This window comes from Petaurus breviceps, unplaced genomic scaffold, assembly GCF_028583685.1.
Source record: "Petaurus breviceps papuanus isolate PSGF00001 unplaced genomic scaffold, PetGlider_PUasm1.0 189, whole genome shotgun sequence".
In the NCBI taxonomy this organism is placed as follows: Eukaryota; Metazoa; Chordata; class Mammalia; order Diprotodontia; family Petauridae; genus Petaurus; species Petaurus breviceps.
In genome coordinates this window covers 11,621,692-11,640,622 of record NW_027185809.1, presented here as the reverse complement: position 1 = coordinate 11,640,622, position 18,931 = coordinate 11,621,692, and the positions used below count along the sequence as shown (strand labels likewise).

The window sequence follows — 18,931 nt, the reverse complement described above, 5'->3', positions numbered from 1 at the left end:
GAGATTAAAAGCAAATGGCATTTGAGGGGAAAATATGTAATTCTTAGAAGGCTCAGGAATGGTTTTCTGGTAGAGGTGGCATTTGAGATGTTTTAAACTGTAGACAGAAATTCAGTAAGTGGGAAAGGCATTTCAGATATAGGAAATAGTGTCAACAAAGGCACAGAAGTGGGAAAGAACAGGGAGTGTTAGGGAGACAGAGAGCTGTCCTCTTGTGACATATCTGGAGACTGGTAATCCATCTAGTTTGGCTGGAATAGCCATCTAAACAGAAGAGACTGGCTTCTGAAAGGCAGTGAGGAATACACACTGTTGAAATTGACTTCTACTGAAGCCAAGCTGTTGCCATTTTTGCTTTCTATCAGGGGGTAATCAATCTCTCACTGAGGTGAGACTTCATTTAGTTGAAACTGAGTCAGAGCACATTGAATGAGGCCCATGAGGAATCTGCTGTGAGAGCTGTCTGGTTTTCTGTAAGGACAGAATAGACTTTGCGGTTATTAAAGTGACTAGCTGGTACTGGACCTTGTGTGGAGCAGACAATTGGTGAATATTTGTAGTTTCTTCAGAACCATCAAGGCATATTATGACTTAGTGGGTCTCAGAGAACCAAAGAGCCAATATACACAATTTTTGCCTTTTGTCAATGGATTTTTTTCATATATAGATACTATCCCAACTTCTAATCCTAAGGCTGTCCCACAGAACCTTAGAATTTTGGAGATAGAAAGGATCTTAGAGTACATTTAGCTCAATATTAACTTTAAAAATTAATTTAATTTCAATTACAAAAATTTATTTTTTCTCTTTCCCATCTTTCCCCATACCATTGGGAGAAAAAAAAAGAAAAAGAAAGCCCTGTAACAAATATTTCACAGTCTGTTGAAGCAAATCCTCACTTTGGATATAGAAATAAATGAATAAGCAAATAAATAAGTGTATATGTGTGTATGCATGAACACACGCATGTATATGTATATACACATGTGTGCTTGTATACACGTGTATATGTGTACACACACATATATGTGTATATATGGATATAAATCTTGTTCTGCACCCTGATTCCATCACCTGTGAAGAAATGGGAAGTCTGCTTCATTATTGGTGCCCTAGAATTATTGTTAGTCATTGCATTGATCAGAGTTCTTAAGTCCTTCAAAGTTGTTTTAACAAAATTGTTGTTGTATTAATTATTTTCCTGATTCTTCCTACTTCACTCTGCATCAGTTCATACAAGTCTTTCCAAGTTTCCATGTTTTACATGGTTTATATAATTTCTCATAGCACAATGGTATTCGATCATATCAGCATTTCACAATTTGTTCACATAATCCCCAGTTGAATATTATCCTCTCTTATTTCCTGATCTTTGCTATGACAAAAAGAGCTGCTATAAATATTTTTGTTTATATGAGTCCTTTTCCTCTTTCTTTGATTTATTTGGGGGGATAGGTCTAGTAGTGATATTGTTACTTCAAAGGGCATTCTTAGTTTATTAATTTTTTGGCCTAATATTTCCCAAACCACTTTAGTTGCAAAGTACTTTGGGACTTGATATATTGATGGGAGAGTTCTGGATCAGGTAATTAAAAAGATGGAGGACTAGATACTTTCTTCAATTCTCATAAAACCTCTCTAGCATGTAATTACACACACTAAATAAAGTAGTTTTAGCTGTCTCTATAGTCTAGGACACCAAGAACCCTAACAAAGATAAAAACCTGTGGAATGAATAGCATAGGATGCTAGTATCCCAAGGTATTTTCTCAGCATCACCTCTCCCACAAGCCATCATGCTCTAAACAGGCCTGCACTGACCCACAGGTTTGCAACAGAACTCAGCTCAATGCCTTCTCCTTGTGCCATGGATTGCTAAAAGACAGAAGTTTGTTTTGACTCTGTGTTACAGTAGAACTCCATCAGAGAACTGAAGAAACTGAGAGAGTAAGCCACTGTGTGTGGCATGCATGGTATGTGTGACCTTCCACAAAACTGAGGGGAAAATTGACTACAGTCCAGATGATGTCAGTTAATCATTTGGAGTAGACTATAAAGCCAATGAAATGTGAATTGTCTATAGGCATGGGAGGAGGCTGAAACAGCTTTGAGGTATGGCCCCTAAAGAAACCAGAGAGGGGAAAGAGAAAGAAAGTGAGCAATAGAAGAATAGAAAGACACACACACACAAAAAAGACTTAAATCAGCAAACATCTCAAGTATAAGAAAACTCAGTTAAAGACCTTGAACATAAATAGGTAAGGTAATAGGGGAGATTTTTTTTTTAATTTATAGGAGAGATTTATTTGAAGAAACATCACAACATATAAAAACTACGTAAAGTATTAATTTCCACTTGCATAAAGTGGTAGCTTATTTAATACAATGCATAATAAAAACAGATTTAAAAATCCAGAATGCACAAAGGACACCACACAGTTTGATCACTAAATTATTATTAATTGATAATCAAATTAATTGATAATCAAAACAGCTCAATGTTAGCCAAGGAGACAAACACTGTTCATAAGGACAGATGAACAAAAACAGATTTCAGCATGTTCAAAATACGAGTCAGTGCATGTTGGAGATCCTGGTGCCAGAAAGGAAGATAATGGGAGACGCAAAGCTTAATCCGTGGACTCTAAATTTTCTTGTTTAATTTTTTCTGTGGCATTCTCTTTCACTTTGGCCACCACACAGAGCTTGATCTCTAGCCCTATGGCTTTGGCAAGGGGTGGAAGCACGGCATTACCCTCCTGTCTGTGTTTATCTAGGATGTTACCAAACAATCTCTAGGTATCTGGGAATCCTTGGGACCAGGCACACTCCCGTATGCTCACTACCTGGTGCTGTTCTGGGTGAAGTACTCGAAATTGGTTCAGGATTAGTAACTGTAGTGCTGAAGAAGCCATCCCATTCCAATCTTCCATAGAGCACAGCCCAGTGGTTGTGTCTGTTCCCAGTGTGGGGCAGGCACCATGGAATCAAGGTGTTGAACTGTCTATCTGCAGAATTACATGATTTACCTTCTGCACAGGAACAGACACCTTTGAGAGCTCCAGTGTTGCTACCTCCCCTCTTCTTTTTATGATGGGTGTATCGCAATTTCGTGGTTGTAGTACTGTCTGAGAGACGGACCTCAATATTGGGTAGGTCACACCAGTCTGATGCTGGGGTGAGGGGAATGTGTCTCATTCAACCAGCACTCATATCCTTGCAGATATAATCCCTGAGGATGGGCTGATACTGTGAACCCCTGATCTGCCTTTGAAACCAGAACTGAGGTTCTCCATTGTAAGAGATCTCCAGGGCAGAAGTACCATTCCTAATCTCGGGAAGGTCTGACATTGTATCCTATACAGTGATGGTTCAGAATGGAACAGAGTTAATTCTTGTTATATTGCTAAAAAAATTTTTTGTCATCAACCACCACACTGAGCTGGCAGGCTCGGGGTGCGAATACATGCAGTGCTCTGGAAACATAGGGAGTTTCTCTCCTGACGCTGCAGCCAGGATGATGGCCCTTCTTCGAGTTTGAGCAACACCATATTGGCCAGGCTGTAAGACGCCAAACGTGCACTGATATCCCATTCGAACCAGACATTGGAGGGTCAGTTTCAGAACCATGGAATGTTTGAATGACACAAAGTTTCTTACATTCTCTAGTAGGAAAAACCTGGGTCTGTAGTAATCACAGTAGCTGAGGAAGGAGACAACTAGGGAGTTCTTGAACTTGGAATAAGTGTGTGAGTTGAAGCGGTTCATGCCACTAAACCCTTGGCAGGGTGGGCCACCACACAGCATTTCTACATCTCCTTTCTGGGCCAGCTTCTGGACAGACATAACCAGCTTCAGGAGAACATTATAGTCTTCTGTGCACACAGTGGTCCCAGGATTATTCAGACAGAATGCCTGAGTGGCAGGCTCCCACATTTCAATGGCCCACAGTGTTTCTGATATTCCTGCTTGGTGAAAGCCTTCAGACTATCCTCCACAGCCAGAGAACACATCCAAGGTGCGAAGCTTGGGCACCTTTACTTCTGTTTTCTGTTCACTTGATTCCACCACTACCGATTTTCCCCTGCTTTTGCCTTTTCCCTTCCCTTTTCCTTTCCCTTTATTCCTAGGACTACAGGCATGATTTGGAGGATCTTCAAAACTTAGTTTTTGGGGTGTCCAGGTAGCACAGCAAGTAAGAGCACCAGTCCCAATGTCAGGATGACCTGGGGATCGAATCTGGGCTCAGACACTTAGCACCCACCCAGAAACACCTGGCCATGTAACCTTGAGCAAGTTACTTAACCCCAATTGCTTTAAAAAAAAAACTTTCAGTTTCTGCATTATATGCCTCAAGGAAATAGAAGTGATCTGAGCCACTATCAGAATAATCCTGGATACATTTTGTTAAGTCTTCCCCATATTCTGTGATACAGCGATCTTGCAGAGCCTTGAAGTCCACAATTGCTTCCTCGTCACTCCAGTTTAGCAGATTAATATCTGCATGATGACTTGCTTTCATTGATTTGTGGGTATTTTCTGGTCTATAGAATTTATTAATTCTGAGTTTGATGTCTGCTTCCTTTGGCTTGCCATTACTGCATTTGGTACAGAAGATCTCTTTGATGTGGCCAAGGCGATATGGGTCAGGAGCATCCTGGTTGCTGCCTTTAATATATTCTGAATATTTCTGATAATGTTCTGGTTATAGGTCCTCATCCACAGACTCCTTCTTTGATCTCTTGGTTGGACTACATAACTTCATGTTAAATCCAAAAGCCTCTGGCAAAAAGAAGAATCCATCTCCTGTCCTATATTGTACTCCATTTTTCATTGCCAGGACATAGAGCACCTTGTTGTCTAGCTCCTCCAGAGGCTCTGTTACTCTGGGGATTTCCTTCTGCCTCATTTCAGCAAGACATGCACAGCTTATACAGAACTTGTGTTTATTATCCTCCGTAGGCTGGATCTTTGGAGGATACTCAAACCTTGCATTGTCTTGATCATACCACATCTGGTAGAAATAGGTTCTGCCATCATCTTCAACCATTTTAGTCTCCATGTCCAATCCCCTCTCCATGGACCAGTTTTCTGAAGGAGCTTTATAAAGAACATTTACTTTGCTGTGGATATAGGACAGCTGCATATCTTCACACTCATCTACCAAGAAGAGCTCCAGAGGGTCTGATGTTTCCCCAGGACAGTATCTATCCCAGCACAGAACCAATGAGCATGAAACCTCTGTCCACTGCTGTCTTCCCACAATGTAGTGATTCTTGCTAAATGTAAGGGTTTGGTGGGATCATCAGCACTGACAGAAACTCAGTCTCCTACTTCTAGAGTTTCAGAGTCAACACACGCTTTCTGGTAGTAATCCTTCTTCCCCTCACTTTGATTGGTGCGCCAACCCAGAAGATCCTAGTCTTGTTCTGTTTCTTTTTCCTCCCCTGAAGCAATTTTTTGGGTGAGGGCATCTCAGGAATATTATCATCAGCTTCTTCATCTTCCTCAGCCTCTTTCACAGCCAGATTTGGGCACCTCCTCTGTAGACAAGCCTGCTTGCTGCACCCACTGCCACCAAATTTAACCATATCTTGACAGGCTTTACATTTTCCACACTTGGGCTGTTGGCAGACTTCACAAACGCCACAGCGCCAACGCTTCATGGAATTCTCCTTGTCATCTTCTCTTTCATTCTTTTCAATTTGCCCTGAGAAGAAAGTATCAAAAATCAGGTGGACGAGCTTGGTGGTAGTGCCTTTGGTTGGCCCTGTTTCCTTGTCTGTTTTCATAGGGTGTCTGATAACTTGGCGCCTTGTAACTCGTCTTTTCCCCAGGGCGACACCAGCTAATTTAATCAAGTCTCTCATGCAAGCTGTAATGATGATAGGCTACTCATCACTGTCTCCGGCATCATGATAGCTTTCTACTTGTTCTACCACAAACTGGACATGTCGAAGAAGAGAATCTGCTGTGAATCGATTGAAATTCAGTCCAGCAGGAGGCTCAGTGGTTTCAATCTTATTGAGCAACACTTCATAGCTGGCATCAGTATTATTCTGTAAGAATTCAACCACCATTTTACTCATGTAGATCTTCTCCTGCATTAGTGCAAATATAGGTGCATACTCCTCCCTAGGAGCCATCAGAATATAATCGGCAAAGGCTGTGGTGAAGCCAATCAAAGCTTTCTCACCGCCATCAAAACCAATGATCCACCATGCATTTATGGGGCCAAGTTTTTTTACTCTGACACCACCATCCAGACATAGGTTGTCATCATAGATTGGTTTTACTGTTCCACTGAAATAGAATTCTATATTCTTATCAATTAGGCCTGTATCAAATGGGCGTAGATGGCCCTTCTTATCATAAACACAGAAAGATGTTACTCTATGCTGTAGGAGATCATCATAACTTTCAAAGCCATCTTCATTGGCATCAAAAATGGATAATCGTTTATCTGTTAACATCTCTGGCTCATCCAATGCACCATCAGGATCTCCTTGAAAAAATTTTAGATCAGTGTCATCCAAGTACTGTCTGCAACCCACACACTTAGGAGGAGTAGACTTTACAGGTAGCACCGCTTTGCTCTGAACTACTTCTTTTGTTTCAGATCCTTCTTTGACTTTGAATTTCATTTTCTTTTCCCCTTGTTCCTTTTCTTCAAGATCTTCTTCTTTCTCTATATTCATTTCTTGCTTTATTTCTCCAGTTGTCCCTTCTGACTTCCATTTACTGGATCCTTTTGAAAACAGAGATATCATAGGAGGTTGCTTGCCAGAGCTTCTCGCAATCCTTGAGCTAGCTGAAGATTTTTTAGACTTGCCATCTGATTTACTTCTAGATCTTCTGGTTTTTGACAAAGATGTTGATGATCCAGTTGCTTCCTCCATCTCTACTATACTGTCTTCTTTAACACTTTTCTCAAAATCATTGTAGCTGGTATAAGTACCGTTTTCTAAAGAACCATTCACTTTTGGATTGAGAGTATGGTCTTTATTCTCCAAAGACAATTCTTTATTTAACAAGAATTTTACTTTCGCCAAGTAACCCTCTTCAGAAAGCTCTTCTTTGTGCAATTTGATCTCCAAGTCAAATAACTGATGCTATACTTCTGCTTTCAGAAATTCATGCAGCAGACTTAATTTCTTCTCAATAAACTCCTTTTCTGTAAGAATATCCTCATCTTTTTCTAAATCTTTAAGCCTTCCAATCCCGGCTGGAGAAGAACTTGAGATTAGCAGCGTTTCCGGTATCAGGGAAACATAAAAATGAAGAGGTCACCCACAAAGAGGGTTAGGATTGCTCTGGAGACCTTATGCTAGGTAATTCTATGGCACTCTCACTATTCTATGGTGCTCTCCAACAGGGGAGATATTAGTAACAGAAGGGAATATAGCCTGTAGATCAGCTAAGCAAGTCCAGGTATACATACGAAGAACTACTAAAGGACAAAGGAAAGTAAAATCTGCTCAGGCAAAGGACCTTCTGGATTCCCGAGATAGCATGGAACAGTGGTAGGATATTCCTGAATGGTTTAAAAGAGAAATAAAAATTGTGAAAGCAGAATTTATGACCTGTACAGGGGAAGTAATCAGCAGAATGAAAAAAACAAACTACAATGACAAAAAAACTTGAGTCAATTGTGGTAAACCTCACCAAACAAATAAGAGGAAAACGACTGATTGAGAATGCAAATACATGGCAGTGAAATACAGTCTGGAAGTAGAGAAGTAAAATGCAGTGATGTTGAAAGAAAACATCATCTTCCTGTAGGCAAAATATATCCAAAAAAAGATGCATTGAGAAAAATTAAGGATTATAGATCTCTCAGAAGAACTTGAGAAATTAAAAAACCTAAACACTATAATACGAGAAATAAACTCAAAACTTCCAACGCAGAAAACAAAATGCCAGTCAAAATAATCCCGATTGCTCCCGGGGGGGGGGGGGGGAACCTTGTGTTGCAAACTCTAAGACATAGAGTGGTTGAATTTAGTAATTCCATTGATGATAAGGTATGTAATCAAACAGGAGAAAGACCTTCAAACATAAAGGAATGGAAATTCAGATAGCACAAGGCTGTCCTGTACCCAACAGAATTGTAGGAGGGAATGTAATAATGAATGTGTTCTGAAGAGCAAAGGAGCTCAACGTGCAACCCAAGGCCATGTATCTGGAAAACCTAATTGGGAGTGATCAATGAAAAATGATGGTTGTTTAATAGAAAGGGGACTTTCAAGGAATTTCTACAAAAACAAAAACAAAAACCCAAACAAACCAGACAGGAACAAACTGTTTGCTTTTTAAACATCTTAAACAATAGAAATGCAAGAAAGGTAGGAAAAAGAAAGGAACCAAGGACAGTAACAACAAAGAACAGTCAAGAAACTATTTAGAGATTTCTTTCTAAAAGTACCTAAGGAGGCAAGACTGAAAGTGGAAGTCAAATTGAAAAGATGCTGGAGAAACAAGCTTGAAACTGAGGCTCAGAGAGGTTGAGACAAGGTCATACAGGGATTTTCAGAGCCAGGAATATTTTCTTTGTCTTTGCCTCTCTTGTGACAAAATGGATAGCATATATATGGCACATATAACTATAATAATTCATATTAATATAGTCCATCAAGTTTGACAACTACCCTGACTTCACTACCCTGTGGGACAGGTTTGTTGTCATTTTTAAACTTGTGTCCAGCTCTTCATGGCTCAGTTTTAGGTTTTCTTAGCAAAGATATAGGAGTGGTTTGCCATTTCCTTCTCCAGCTTATTTTACAAATGAAAAAACTGAAGCAAACAGTTTAAGTGACTTGCCCAGAGTCACACAACTAGTGTCTGAGGCCACATTTGAACTCAGAAAGATGAGTCTTCCTGACTCCACTGCTCTACCTAGAAGCCTGTGAAGTAGGTAGTATAAGTATTATTTCCCTAATTTTCCTGCTGAGGAAATAGATAGACTCAAGATAGGTCCAATGATTTGTTCAAAGCTATACCACTGGTAAACATAGGAGCTGGGATCTGAATACCTTGAATCCAGTGCTCTTTCCATTTGAAGGTAGATACATTTTTTTTTCCTCCAAGATGAAGGTTCGGGATCAAATGCTCCTAGACTGGTTTCCTTTTCCCTGGAGTCTCCTACAACTTAAAACAAACGAACAAAAATAAAAAACAAACACAGCAAGCAATGTAGAATTTATGAGATGGCTACACATCTTTGTAGAGCATGATTCTTGCAAACGTCCCCATACCTCCTGTCAGGAAGGAAGAAACAAACAAAAAAGCAAAGGCATCACATTCCAGAGCACATCTTGGATGATAACAGATAGATGGAGAAGTTCAGACCTCAGCTTTGCCAACTCAGATAACATCATAGTCAGGTTGTGACACATAAATTGCCCACAAGTGTGTGGTCCCAGGAGGGAAACAAGAAAGCATTTGCTAATTTGGTGTCTCTCATACTTGAATCACTTTTTAATTTAATTGAATTCAGCCAAGTATTTATCTAACCCATTATATGGCAGACAGTGTTATGTTCTGGCAATAAATGACAAAAATGAAAACATTTTGCACTCTTGGGGCACACAGACTGTTTAGAGTATGTACACAGTCCAAATTAAATCTACAGAAGTTGTTCTCAAGCAGTTATTGTTCAATAAAGGATAACTTTAATTATCATTTCCTACCCCTCATCCCTACTCTGAGTCTGCTAGGCACTAGATGTATTGTGGGACAAGGCAGTACAGTCTGGGTGTTACAGAGGGTCGGTGTCTTCATGATTGTCCCTTTGACTCAACTCAGAAAAGGTTCTGGGAGAGATATGGAGATTAGGCAAGACATGACCTTTCCTCCAGGGGAGATGTCCATCTAGAAATAATGAGACACACCACAGTATGGTGGTAAGCACACTAGATTTGGAGTCAGAGAATCTAAGTTCCAATCTCAACCCTATCTTTTATTCCTAGAACATCACAGCTCCTTTGGTATTCAGTTTGCTTGTCTGTCACGTCAGTAGTTTGGGTTAGATGATCTCCAGCTCTAATATTCAGGAAACATTTTTTGAAGTTCCATTTTATACAGAGGATTGTGCTAGATGCTAAAGGAAATACGGTTGAAACCCGCAGTCTAGTAGAGTACATCACATGTATTTGTAATCTATCTGTAATCTACAACAAAGTATGATAAGCGCAATAGGAAGGAACAGCCAGAGCGCTTTATGATGTCTGGAGTGTGGAAAGTCACCGACCTACAAGGGAGGTCAGGGAAGACTGAGGTACCTGGTCTTTAAAGGTCAGGTAGACTTCAGTAGGTAAAGAAGAGTGAAGACATTTTAAGTATAAGGAACAATATAAAAAAGGCATCAAGACAGAAGCACAAGACATATTCAGAGGACAGAGAATAGTCTGTTTGGAGGGAGCATTAAGAGCATGTCAGAGAGTAATATTAAATAAGATGAGCAAGATAGAATGGTATCAGATAATAGGGGACCTTGAATATCCAGAAGAAGAGTTTTAGTTTAATTTGGTGGATAATAAATACTGTGATTTCGAATGATTGCTTATGTTGTTTTGGATTCTCTGACTTCTGTGACTTGTACAACCAGATGTTTCTCATCTGACTAATCACACTCAATAGAAATAACATAGAGATCCAATCTGATTATGGTAAACGACAAGAGTCTGTCTAAATTAATTGAGTAAGGGTGGAGTTTTAAGACTTTTTTGTAACATGTTGGTTAAAATGTAAGAAAAAGTTCAAGAAAGCGTTGGGTAAATGAATGAGGGATGAATATTCTAGCTCATTAAGGGTGCTTTTGAGATATGCCTATATGAATATATCTGGAATTTGAGATTATCTAGTGAAAATTGCGGCTTGGAAAGTCACACAGGAGCCCACCACTCCCACTTCTTCCTCAGCAATGATAGAGAAAGAACAGAGTGAGCAATGACCAAGAAATCCATAGAGAAACATGATTAATCTCTTTCATCCAGCCCAGGACTCCACAAAAGCAGAGCCAGAAACTAAGAACATTAGAAAAGGATCCCACTAAACAGAAGTTGCTTTGATGGGAGATGCAGAAAGGAAAGACAAAAGACAGCCCAGGGCCCTAAAACTTCAGAGAATAAAGAGGCCACCTTGATCAAAAAAGCCTTACGGTAGAGAGTTTGACAACAGTATTTCTGGGAGAGTTGTATCTGACATTTCTCTTTAAGGATGTCCAGTGAATTGTATCAGTCTTATATCTGTTCCTTGATCTTAACTTCTGAAAACCTTCTGTAACACCATCCTGAATATGGTTATTAGACTCTTTTTCTTTACATTTTTTAAGATCACCCGATGAGTCTTTTATCATCTTTTAAACCTTCTCTTCCAGTTCTCTCGTCTTTGCTTATAAAGTTTTCAAGGCTTTAAAATCTGGCTCAATTTTTTCTTTGATTCAATTTTGCTTAATCTTTTGCCATTTCAGCCAATTGGCATAACAATCTTATAATATGATTACCTATTAATTCCATTCTTCTTCTTCTTCTTTTTTTTTTGCTGTTTGCAGGGGGAAAGGTACAGCAATTGGGGTCAAGTGATTTGCCCAAGGTCATTTGTGTTAAGTGTCTGAGGCGAGATTTGAACTCAGGTCCTCCTGACTCCAGGGCTGGTGCTTCATTCACTGAGCCACCTAGCTGCCCCCTGATTCCATTCTTTTAGTCATTTTTTCCCATCATCTTCATGTTGCTAACTTTTGTTATTAATTTGTCTTGTTCCATTTTTACTGATGATGGATTTCTCATGAAAGATGTCAGATCTTTCTTTATCAACAATGTTTTCTCCATATCCTTTAAAGTACATCTTATCAAATTTGATATGTTTTGTATTAGGTACAGGTTTATTCTTGGGCTACTACTGTTATTAATTTGTTATTTTTTGCTTTCCAATAAAATTTTTGGGAAACTCTTAATGCACAATTTTTATTCAGTGCATTTTCCCTTCTTTTCATTAATTTTTGTGTCTGTTCCTTAAAAGAAAATATAGAAGTAAGATTATGGTATACTATCAAATCATTTTCAGCATAACCTCTTTAAAAAAGTGATATACTCAGAAAAACCAGAAATGGATGAAATTAGAATATCATCACTTCATATCAAAGGAAGCCAGTGTAAGACAGTCACTACAATGAAGAAAATAAAAGTTCTTTGAGGCCACAACTTGATCTCTGCCATATGGAGAAACATATCCATGAAGGACAACATTGATAGAGAGAATATACTTATTCATAAAATCTTGTGGAAGAACATCTATTTATTATGAGTGACATCCCCTCATTAAACATTGTGCAACATTGGAGAGGAAAACAGATTTACAGATAATTTACCAATTAAGCCAATTAATTGTTCTGAAAACATTTACAGATGAATCTCGAAGTACAACAAGCAGATTAAAAATTGAAAAGATCTGCCAATCTTCCTATAGCAAACTTTTTCTTCCTTAAATTAAAGTGGAACCATCACATGTGTACTCTACCATCATAACCTTCAATGTTTTGTAAGAAAATGTAGTTGTTATTGTTCAGTTTCAGTCAAATCTGACTCTTCGTGACCCCCACTTGGGGTTTTCTTGGCAAAGATACTGGAGTGGTTTGCTTTTTCCTTCTCCTGTTCATTTTACAGATGAGGAAACTAAGTCAAACAAGGTTAAGTGACTTACCCAAGGTCACATAGCTGTCTGAGGCCAGATTTAAACTTAGGAAAATTAGTCTTCCTGATTCAAGGCCTGCCACTCTATGTACTTCACCAACTGACTGTCCATGAGAAAATAGAACTGTATTAAAGACACAGAATTGGGAAGAATAGTTGAAGTAGATAAGGTATACAGAGAAGAGGTGGCAGTCTTTAGGGTAGTGAGTGATCATTTCTGAAGATGTTTGACAGAAGGGAAAATGCTGGATTCTTAGGGAAAAATTATAAATGCTAGAAAAGGCAATGCAGATGATATCAGTAACTGCTGACACACATATTTACTTTCTCATGTTTCTAAGATTTTTATGAGAATAATCTATTCATGCATCAACAGTTTCCTTGGTGGAAAAAAATGAGAACACAACAAGTATTCTTTCTTTTTTTAAAATTTTATTTATTTATTCATTCATTTATTTATTAATTTGTTTATTTATTTTTAAGGCAATTGGGGTTAAGTAACTTCCTCAAGGTTACACAGCCAGTTATTTCTGGGTGTGGTGCTAAGTATCTGAGCCTGGATTTGATCACCAGGTCATCCTGACACTGGGGCTGGTGCTCTTACTCACTGTGCTACCTGGCTGCCCCTCAAGTATTCTTTATTATTATTCAGTTGACTAAAAGGTGCAAAGAACATAAGTTCTTGGTATGATTATTGGGTATAAAAAAGGTTTTGATTTGGTAGAGTAAAATACCAACTTAAGGGTTTTTCTTGTACAACACATTTTCCTATGAGGGTATGACCTTGCTACCATCTGTGACCTTGGGCAGGCAGGTCACTCAATCTTTCTTGGCCTTAGTTTTCTCCTCTGTAAAATGAGGGTTGAAATGTATGTTCCCTCAGGTCTTTCCTAGTTCTAAATCTATCATCATACAAGACTTTTATATTGATATAACAATAAATATTACTTTGTTTGACAACACCAAGGGAATCATAAAACAGTGAGATGTGTGCTAATCAACTGTGTTAACCACTGTCAGAGAGGATGTCCAGCACACAATATATATGAATGAGAGATTCTTTATAGATGGCATGGCCTTCCAGATACCTCTGTTTATAGATGGCATTGTATTTGGTCACATCAAACCTCAAAATACTGCAGAGCCTCCAAAATGAGATCCATAATGAATCAAAAGTTTGACTTACTATCTTCAGGTGAATGTACACAGCCTTTGGGATTCAAAGAAAAAAATATTTTTTAAATAGTCTCTTCATTTAAGAAGTTTAAACTCTATTAGGAGAAGACACACATTTAATCCAATTTAAGGCAGAATGTGATGGGGGAAAGATCTACGGGCAAAGTTCTCTAAGACAATTAGAGGAAGGAGAGATTTTTTAAAAGTTGGGATCATAAGAAAAAAAACTTCATGGAGGAGATAACACCTAAGTAGAATTCCAAAAGAAAAGGACTCTAAATGGTGGAGTGTGGACTTGTCACCTCCATGAAGAAGTGAGTTGGGAATATCCTTTTATATCTCTTTATTTGAATTCTCCTTGATCGTTATAATTTTTTGCATTTACTTTTGATTTTTTGATGTGTACTTGTCCTTTTCATTCACATTGCCGTCGTTACTGTGTGTATTGTTTTCTTGGCTCTGCTTCTTCATCCTGAATCAGTTTGTGTAGATTTTTCCAAGGTTCTCTGTATGCATTACACCTATCATTCCCTATGTCACAATAATACTCCCTTGTATTCATGTTCTACAGTTTGTTTAGCTGTTCTCCATATGAAGAGTACCTATTTTGTTTCCAATTCTTAGCTATCACAAAAAAGTGTGACTGTAAAGATTTTGGCATATGTTGGGAATTTCTTCATATTGAAGGCTTTCTTGGGTTATAAGTCTAGTAATAAATAGTCTCTAGTTTCAAGGATATGGACATTCTAGTCACTTTATTTACATAATTCCAAATTGTTTTGCAAAATTTTCTTTCTCCAAACAATTTTTTAGTGTGCTTATCATTCTACAATCCTGCCAACATTAACTGTAACCATTTTTGGGGTCATTTTTTTTTTTGTGTGCCAATTTCCAGGGTGTGAGGTGAAATCTCAGGATTGTTTTGATTTGCATTTCTCTTAGTATTAGTGATTTAGAGCATTCTTTTAAATGGTTGTGGTTCTTTTTGGTTCTTTTGAGAACTATTTGTTCATATCTTTTGACTGCATCTTTATTGGTGAATGGCTATTAGGCTTATGTACATTTATTAATTGTTTTCTATGTCTTGGATATGAAAGAAACCCTAATCAGAAGAATTTGACAGGAAGATTTTTTTTCCCATTTGACCACTTCCCTTTTTATTCTGTATACATTAACATTGTGCAGAAGTTTTTCAGTTTCAAGCAACAAACTTACCTATTTTTTAAAATTGCTTCTCACTCTTATCTGGTTAAGAATACATCTCTTGGAGCAGCTAGGTGGCACAGTGAATAGAGAATCGACCCTGGAGTCAAGAGGACCTAAGTGCAAATCCGGCCTCAAACAATTAACACTTCCTAGCTGTGTGACATTGGGCTAGTCACTTAACCCAATTGCCCTGCCTTCCCCCCTCCAAAAAGACCAAAAAATATAAAAAGAATACATCTCCCACCCATAGCCATGAGAGGTGTATAATCTATTTCTCTACAAAATTTTTTGGTAATATGATATTTGATGTTAATGTTGCATATCCATTTAGAATGTATTGTGGAATATGGTATAAGATGCTGATCTAAGCTAATTTTTTTTTTGCCAGACTGGTTTCCTATTTTCACATCAGTCAAATAAATACAGTAATTTACAAGAAACAAAACATTTTACAGAATTATTGTTTTTATACGTGATATATTTTTCTATATTATGTCTTCCCCTTTCATTCCTTGAAAGCACTGAAATCAGAATAATGTGAACAATCTCAAGAAAATTAAGGTAAGACAACAATGAATCAAAGGAACTTTGGGCACACATCTTTTGAGCATTCTAACTTAGCACCTTGGTAGGTTTTCCTTTTCTTTCCTTGTCTAAGAATGTATGAATCCTACCTACCATAATGGCAGGTGATGTTTATATATCAGTCCAAGATTTTCAAAGAACTTATTCTTCATGGTGTCAGTTATTCTATATACCTCCGTAAGGTATGCAGCACAGGTGTGATTTTATCTCCTATTTTATAGATGAGGATACTGAGGATCATATAGATGAATCCCATGCTCATATGATCTATGTCATATGGCCATATGGTCCATAACTGCTGCAGGCAGTATTTGAACTCAAGACTTCTGACCTCACAGAGAAGGCAGTTCCCAAGCTGAACCTTGAAGAAAGAGAAGGACTTCAACCAGTAGAGATGGAAACGGATGGGTAGGGAGTAAGGAAACAGGCATGACAAGCCAAAAGTTCAGAGGCAGGAGAGGGCAGGTGAATATTTAGTGATCCAGGTTGATTTGAATGTATTGTTGTAAATAAGAGTTGGTGAAATAAGATTGGAGATAGTTTAGAAACATATTTTAGAAGACTTTGAGTTCTAGCCCAAATCATTTTTATTTTATTTGGTAGAGAATGAAGATTTTTGAGACAGTGATTGATCAAAGCTTGTATTAGGAGGATTACTTTAACAGAGCTGAGGGGAGGGGGGTTGAGGACTGGATTAGAAAGGGAGAAGCCAGAAGAAGATGGACCAACTATGAGGCCATTACAACAGACCAGGTAGTTAATTCAGCAGAACTATACCTTGACCCCAGTTACCTATCTCACAGATAAAAACTGTTACTTATCAGAGTGCTTCTGGATGATTTAAAACAAACCTATTTCCCTACTCCTACAAATGACATTTAAATCCACACCTTATGATTGTTGAGTTTCATATATAGAAGAGTGGTACTCTGTGTGTGTGTGTGTGTGTGTGTGTGTGTGTGTGTGTGTGTGTATGTGGTAGAGGGGCAGCTGGTGGCTAGTGTTAGGGCAGCAGTGAACTCCTTATTATGTGTGTGTGTATTTTAGTTCTTTCAAGTATCCAAATATATAGCATTTTTAGATGGGATGGCAAATCTGAACAACTTTTTAAAAACCTGATTGTGCTAGTGTCACCGATAATGGGACAATTCGACTTTGCAAGATATACTACTCTGTCCTTGTTCTCTTTCTACCTGACTTATCTATTTCAGTTTCACTTGCTGGTTCATTATTTATCTTCCCACCCTTTTAAGTATGGTTGTCCCTCAAGGACACTTTCCTAATGTGCATTTTTTTTTCTTGGTGATAGTATAAGCTCCCATTGGTTCAATTATATTTTCTATGCCTAAGTCTTCGAAATTCATATACCCAGTCTTAATCGACCTTCTGAACTCCAGTCTCACATTAGCAATTTCCTGCTGGACATGTCCTCCAGAATGTTGCATCAATATCCCAAGTACAACATTTATTTTTTTTTTTAAAGCAATTGGGGTTAAGTAACTTGCTCAAGGTTACACGGCCAGTTATTATTTCTGGGTGTGGTGCTGAGCATCTGAGCCCAGGTTTGATCCAGGTCATCCCGATACTGGAGCCGGTGCTCTTACTCACTGAGCCACCTGGCCGCCCCTAAGCAATTGGGGTTAAGTAACTTGCTCAATGTTACACGGCCAGGTGTTTCTGGGTGGGTGCTAAGTGTCTGAGCCCGGGATTCGATCTCTAGGTCTTCTCAACACTGAAGCCAGTGCTCTTACTCGCTGTGCTACCTGGCCACCCCCAAGTACAACATTTCTAAAACAGAACTCATAAACTTTTCTCCTCAACCTGCTCTTTCTTTCCTATTTCTTTTGAGGGCATCACCATTCTCCTAGTGACCCAGGTTTGCAACTTCACCTTTGTTATTTGAATTGAGTTCATTTCCAGTATAACATTCTACTTTTGGAAGGGATATATTTTAAGATAAAGGGTGATGTTTTTTCAGTGAATGAGATTTAGATGCAAATAATATGAATGAATTAGTACAAAAAATGTATTTAGTGTTTGCTATGTGCAAATCACTTTGCTAAACTCTGAGATTACAAATTAGAAGGCAAGACATTTGTTGTTCTCAAGAGGTTCTTATTCTCAAAGAGAAAGACAAAATATACCCAAACTTTCAGCTATAAGTCAGGTAGAAAGACCCTGTTGGTCTGTAGGGTGCAGAAACAAAGCAGTGTGATACATTAATGTCATTTCCAAAGAATAAAGCCTTATCTGTTTCTGATATTGAGCTGTTTGACAGTACCAAAGACTTGTAGTGAAAGCTTTTTACCCCAGAGTCTTCAGTAGTTAACAACTGCAGAGAATGCTGCTAGGTCACATCTCCAAATGAGACGACTTCCCTGGATGATGGAAGCTCTATGATTGTACTGGAAGTACAGCTCTATGGGAAGCTGCTATTTCAGAAGCACTTGGGCTTACCTGTCCATCAGTGGCAGTTGGTCAGCATTTGACATTAATGGCAGGGATGGCAGGTCCCTTTTCCACAGTCATGGAATATAACAGCATATTGTTAGAGATGAAGGGGATCTTGGAGACCATACCTTCTTCTAGTTTTATAGAAGAAAATCTGAGACCTAGACAGATGACTGGCCCAAGGTCCCATAGCTAGTCAGTGGAAGAATTAGGACATGAACTCAAAGCATTTGACAATGAGTTTTCCCCACTTTACCATGCTGTTTCTGCAAAATGTGCTACCATTTTCTTGGTTGCTGTTCTTGTAAAATATCACTTCTATTTTAACAGTCTCCTTTTGGATCTAGCAATTATAATGGGGGTAACTCAATAACAGAGGGAGAAGGGAAAGGAAAAGAAGAAAAAGGAAAGGAAGGAAATAAGCATTTATATAGCTTTTACTATGTGCCAGTTACTATGCTAAACACTTTTACAAATATCTTCTTATTTGATCCTTACAATAATAACTCTGGGAGGTAGGTGCTGTTATTATACCCATTTTATGGTTGAGGAAACTGAGGCAAACAGAGGTTAGATCTGTAATGTGAAAGGTGGGGTTTGGTATAAGTAGGACACCAATTTGTGGATCTAGTTTTGTATGTGGCTGACCCCATAGCTGAGCTCTGGAACAAAGATGAGGTACATGGGTCTCTTGATAGAATATAGTGGGTGAGGTGAGGAATGAAGATGGGAAGGGAGACACAATTGTCATTACAATGAGTTCTCTTTGGAGGTTTCAACTCTGCATGACCTTTCTGATTTAATATCAGTCATGACATGAGAAG

The 18,931-nt window shown here is 38.4% G+C and overlaps 1 protein-coding gene and 1 pseudogene across 1 annotated transcript in view; one reads left to right on the top strand and one right to left on the bottom strand.

The window, feature by feature from the left end:
* Positions 1–18,931, top strand: part of SPOCK1 (SPARC (osteonectin), cwcv and kazal like domains proteoglycan 1) — an 875,982-nt gene that overhangs the window by 207,276 nt on the left and 649,775 nt on the right. The window lies entirely within an intron of this gene.
* LOC138164247 (DNA (cytosine-5)-methyltransferase 1-like) lies at positions 1,570–7,277 on the bottom strand (annotated as a pseudogene).